This window comes from Aegilops tauschii, chromosome 2, assembly GCF_002575655.3.
Source record: "Aegilops tauschii subsp. strangulata cultivar AL8/78 chromosome 2, Aet v6.0, whole genome shotgun sequence".
Lineage (NCBI taxonomy): Eukaryota > Viridiplantae > Streptophyta > Magnoliopsida > Poales > Poaceae > Aegilops > Aegilops tauschii.
The window spans coordinates 431469443-431475442 of NC_053036.3; positions in this window are offsets into that span (position 1 = coordinate 431469443).

Consider the following 6000-nt stretch of genomic DNA (forward strand, 5'->3'; position numbering starts at 1 on the left):
GGGGCGCTATGAAGCCCCTGGCGAATTGAAATGTACCATAGTGTACGGGTGCTATCTGATAAGGTTATTAATAGAAAAAGGAAAACAGAAAAGGAGCAAAGATAATGAGCAGTGGCCCTAAATTTTGGGCCGCAAACTGTTTCCATTATAATTTGATTAATAACAAATAGTGCGATAAGCAACAGGCTATTTAACATGCCACAACCAAGGGAGAGCTGCGTGTGGGCCCTGAAAACAGGTAGAGTGGTCGTTAAAGAAACCACCTGGAGATTCCCCTCTACGTCCAAGCTGACTGCCGGCTTGGTGTATTTGTCCTTCGAAGGGACCTGCGATCAAGCCATCAGGGAAGGCCTGTGGAAAAGAAACCTAAAAAGGAGAAAAGAAACAGTGAAAGTATGTGTGTCCGGGAGCGGTCGAGCCGTATTGTGGATCACAAGCTAGTTATGCCTCCGTCTACGCCCATGGTATTTTGAGTGCATAGTTATACGCGCGGTGCGAATGCCGCCACTTGATCGGGACTGGGACGGAGGCAAAATTGCTAGTCGAGCTCTTGACGAGCCGAGATTTCCTGCTGCAGAATAGTCTGGGCCCTCTTGATAGTGTCCGGGAGCTCGGCCGCCGAATTGAGGTTCTGCTTGAAAAGGTCGCTCTGTACTTCCGCTGCTAAGGCGACGGTGTGCTCCTCGGTGCGGAGGGAGCGTTCCGTGTTTCCATTGACTGTTATGACGCCGCGTGGTCCAGGCATCTGAGCTTGAGATAAGCATAGTGAGGCATCGCATTGAATCGAGCAAATGCGGTTCGTCCAAGCAGTGCATGATAGCCGCTGCGAAAAGGGACGATATCGAAGATTAGCTCTTTGCTTCAGAAGTTGTCCAGAGATCCGAAGACGACTTCTAGCGTGATTGAGCCCATACAGTGAGCCTCTACACCTGGTATGACTCCTTTAAAGGTAGTCTTTGTGGGCTTGATCCGTGATGGGTTAATGCCCATTTTGCGCACTGTATCCGGATAGAGTAGATTGAGGCTGCTGCCACCGTCCATGAGGACTCGCGTCAGGTGGAACCCGTCAATGATTGGGTCGAGGACCAGTGCGGCTGAACCGCCATGACGGATACTGGTCGGATGATCCCGACGATCAAAAGTGATCGGGCATGACGACCATGGATTAAATTTTGGGGCGACTGGCTCTATCGCATAGACGTCCCTGAGCGCGCGCTTGCACTCCCTCTTGGGGATGTGCGTAGCATATATCATGTTCACCATTTTGACCTGAGGGGGAAACTTCTTTTGTCCCCCTGTGTTCGGTTGCCGGGGCTACTCGTCACCGTCCTCGCTTTGCGATCCCTTTTCCTTGTTCTCGGCATTTAACTTGCCGACCTGTTTAAAAACCCAACAATCTTTGTTGGTATGATTGGCTGGTTTGTCTGGGGTGCCATGGATCTGGCACGGACGATCGAGTATGCGGTCCAAGCTGGATGGTCCCTGATTGTTTCTTTTATATGGCTTCTTCCGCTGTCCGGACTTGGAGCCACTGAATCCGGCGTTGACTGTCGTGTCAGCGGTGTTGTCACCATTGCTTCGGCGTGTGTGTCTGTTGCATCGGAGCTTGCCGTTACTGGCCTCGGAGGTGCCCATTTCACTTGCTGTGTTTTTGCTACGGGCCAGCCAACTATCCTCACCCGCGCAAAAGCGGGTAATGAGTGTCGTGAGGGCTGTCATGGACTTCGGCTTTTCCTGGCCGAGGTGGCGGGCGAGCCATTCGTCACGGATGCTATGTTTAAAGGCCGCTAGGGCTTCGACATACGGACAGTCGACGATCTGGTTCTTTTTAGTTAGGAACCTAGTCCAGAATTTCCTGGCTGACTCTGCAGGCTGTTGAACTATGTGACTTAAGTCATCGGCATCTGGTGGCCAGACATATGTACCTTGGAAGTTGTCAAGAAAGGCTTCTTCCAAGTCCTCCCAGCTGCCAATAGAATTTTCAGGCAGACTGTTTAACCAGTGCCGAGCTGGCCCTTTGAGTTTTAATGAGGGGGTATTTGATGGCATGAAGATCATCTCCGCGGGCCATATGGATGTGGAGAATAAAATCCTCGATCCATACCGCAGGATCGGTTGTTCCATCGTATGATTCGATATTTACGGGTTTAAACCCTTCTGGGAATTCATGATCCATTACTTCATCAGTGAAACAAAGAGGGTGTGCAGCGCCTCTATATCGGGCCGCATCATGCCGTAGCTCCGATGGACTCCGTCTGCGGTTTTCGGCCCGGGCGTGACTAGGTTTGTCACGTCCGAATAGATAGTCGTCATTGCGTGTGGAGGCACGTCCTCGCCATTCGTAGATCGATCTTGTATGTCCTGCTCTACTGTCCAGGTCCTGTCGAAAGTCATACGTATAACCCCGAGCTGTTTTATCCCTACCTTTATGGCGAGGTGGGGCGGTCTGGTGTTCGGCTTGAGTTGTCGCTTTATCCCGACCGCGTGGTGGTGGGTCAGCCGCATTGCGCGATGATGGTACGGGCTCCGGCGCCTCGTCATCGAACTGAGGTAGCAATTTGCGCTTCGGGTAACTTTTGGCTGGGTGCTTAAGGTGGTATTCTTCAGCTGCCAGGACATCTGTCCATCTGTCGTTGAGCAGATCTTGATCAGCTTGAAGCTGCTGCTGCTTCTTTTTCAAGCTCCTTGCAGTGGCTATTAGCTGGCACTTAAAGCGCTCTTGCTCGAGAGGTTCCTCAGGGATGATAAAATCCTCGTTGCCAAGGCTTGTCTCATCCGCGGAGGGTGGAAGATAAGTGCTGCCCTCCGAGCCGTCGTTTATGGCCTGTTCATCAGGGCTAACTTTCCCATCTTCCCGATCGTCTTGTTCGGCCATTTGTTCGTCGGGATCTTCTCTGTCTTTGGCACCGTCCGGAGTGTGATCGTCTCCTATGCCGGTGTTGCTGTCCTTGCTGCGGCGGGATTTAGAGCGGCGCCACAGACGCCGGCGCTTTGGTTGCGTCTTAGGAGGCTCATCCTCAGCTGGATTTTCCTTGTCCTCATCGTTATTCTCTTTGGGTGTATCCACCATGTATACGTCGTACGAAGAAGTGGTCGTCCAGCGTCTGATAAATGGCGGTTTTGGCCATGCTCCTCATCTGCATCGTCGTCCATACCGTCGATGTCTTCGGAGCCGTAATCGAGCATGTCGGTTAAGTCCTCGATAGTGGCTATGTAGTGGGTGGCGGGTGGGAAGCGAAACTCCCCGTCATCAGCCTCCAATTCGAACCGGACATAGTTCGGCTGTGAGTCCCCTGCTAAGGATAGATTTTTTAACGAGTTCAGCACGTCGCCTAAAGGCGAGTGCCGGAAGATGTCCGAGGTGCTAAATTCGGCGATCGATGACCGATCCGGCTCGACGTAAGCGGACGCACATGGTTCGGAACTTATCACCGGAAATGAGTCTGAGGTTCCGGAGACACAGATATCACCCGAGGTTAAGTCTGTGTGCGTCTCCAATGCCGCGGAGTCTGCGGCTTCCGTGACGGGGTTGAGCTTCCCGTCCTGGGATGGCGCGATCTGCTCCGGATCTAAGGCCAGAGCGGTCACAGGTGCAGTTTCCTGAGTATGGTTCGATGACAAATCTAAGTTATGTTCATCGTAGATATAGGGAGCGGCTTCCGTGGTCTCGAATCCGTTGTAGATCAAGTCTCCGCGGATGTCCGCGACATAGTTCAAGCTCCCAAATCTGACCTGATGGCCAGGGGTGTAGCTGTCGATCTGCTCCAGATGGCCAAGAGAGTTGGCCCGCAGTGCGAAGCTGCCGAACACAAAGATCTATCCGGGGAGGAAGGTTTCCCCTTGGACGGCATCGTTGTTGATGATTGAAGGAGCCATCAAACCTTTTGAGGACGGCACAGTGGAACTCTCAATGAAAGCACCAATGTCGGTGTCAAAACCGGCGGATCTCGGGTAGGGGGTCCCGAACTGTGCGTCTAAGGTCGATGATAATAGGAGACAGGGGACACAATGTTTAGCCAGGTTCGGGCCCTCTCTATGGAGGTAATACCCTACTTCCTGCTTGATTGATCTTGATGAATACGAGTATTACAAGAGTTGATCTACCACGAGATCGTAATGGCTAAAACCCTAGAAGTCTAGCCTGTATGACTATGGCTATGAGTATTCGCTGTTGGAAATATGCCCTAGAGGCAATAATAAATGGTTATTATTATATTTCTTTGTTCATGGTAATTGTCTATTGTTCATGCTATAATTGTATTGTCCGGAAATCGTAATACATGTGTGAATAAATAGACCACAACGTGTCCCTAGTAAGCCTCTAGTTGACTAGCTCGTTGATCAACCGATAGTCATGGTTTCCTGACTATGGACATTGGATGTCGTTGATAACGGGATCACATCATTAGGAGAATGATGTGATGGACAAGACCCAATCCTAAGCATAGCATAAAAGATCGTGTAGTTTCGTTTGCTAGAGCTTTTCCAATGTCAAGTATCTTTTCCTTAGACCATGAGATCGTGCAACTCCCGGATACCGTAGGAGTGCTTTGGGTGTGCCAAACGTCACAACGTAACTGGGTGACTATAAAGGTGCACTACGGGTATCTCCGAAAGTGTCTGTTGGGTTGGCACGGATCGAGACTGGGATTTGTCACTCCGTGTGACGGAGAGGTATCTCTGGGCCCACTCGGTAATGCATCATCATAATGAGCTCAATGTGACTAAGGCGTTAGTCACGGGATCATGCATTGCGGTACGAGTAAAGAGACTTGCCGGTAACGAGATTGAACAAGGTATTGGGATACCGACGATCGAATCTCGGGCAAGTAACATACCGATTGACAAAGGGAATTGCATACGGGATTGATTGAATCCTCGACACCGTGGTTCATCCGATGAGATCATCGTGGAACATGTGGGAGCCAACATGGGTATCCAGATCCCTCTGTTGGTTATTGACCGGAGAGGCATCTCGGTCATGAATGCATGTCTCCCGAACCCGTAGGGTCTACACACTTAAGGTTCGGTGACGCTAGGGTTGTAGAGATATGTGTATGCGGAAACCCGAAAGTTGTTCGGAGTCCCGGATGAGATCCCGGACGTCACGAGAGGTTCCGGAATAGTCCAGAGGTGAACAATTATATATAGGAAGTCAAGTTTCGGCCACCGGGAAAGTTTCGGGGGTTACCGGTATTGTACCGGGACCACCGGAAGGGTCCTGGGGGTCCACCGGGTGGGGCCACCTATCCCGGAGGGCCCCGTGGGCTGAAGTGGGAAGGGAACCAGCCCCTAGTGGGCTGGGCGCCCCTCATGGGCCTCCCCCCATGCGCCTAGGGTTGGGAACCCTAGGGGGGAGCTTCCCACTTGCCTTTGGGGGCAAGGCACCCCCTTCCCCCCTTTGGCCGCCGCCCCCCCTTGAGATCCCATCTCCAGGGCCGGCGCCCCCCCAGGGGGCCTATATAAAGGGGGGGAGGGAGGGCAGCAACCTACAGCCTTGGGCGCCTCCCTCTCCCCCTGTTACACCTCTCCGTCTCGCAGAAGCTCGGCGAAGCCCTGCCGAGACCCGCTACATCCACCACCATGCCGTCGTGCTGCTGGATCTCCATCAACCTCTCCTTCCCCCTTGCTGGATCAAGAAGGAGGAGACGTCGCTGCATCGTACGTGTGTTGAACGCGGAGGTGCCGTCCGTTCGGCACTCGGTCATCGGTGATTTGGATCACGGCGAGTACGACTCCGTCATCCACGTTCATTGGAACGCTTCCGCTGGCGATCTACAAGGGTATGTAGATGCACTCCTTTCCCCTCGTTGCTAGTAGACTCCATAGATGCATCTTGGTGAGCGTAGGAAAATTTTAAATTATGCTACGATTCCCAACAGTGGCATCATGAACCAGGCCTATGCGTAGTTACTATGCACGAGTAGAACACAAAGCAGTTGTGGGCGTTGAGTTTGCCAATTCTTCTTGCCGCTACTAGTCTTTTCTTGTTTCGGCGGC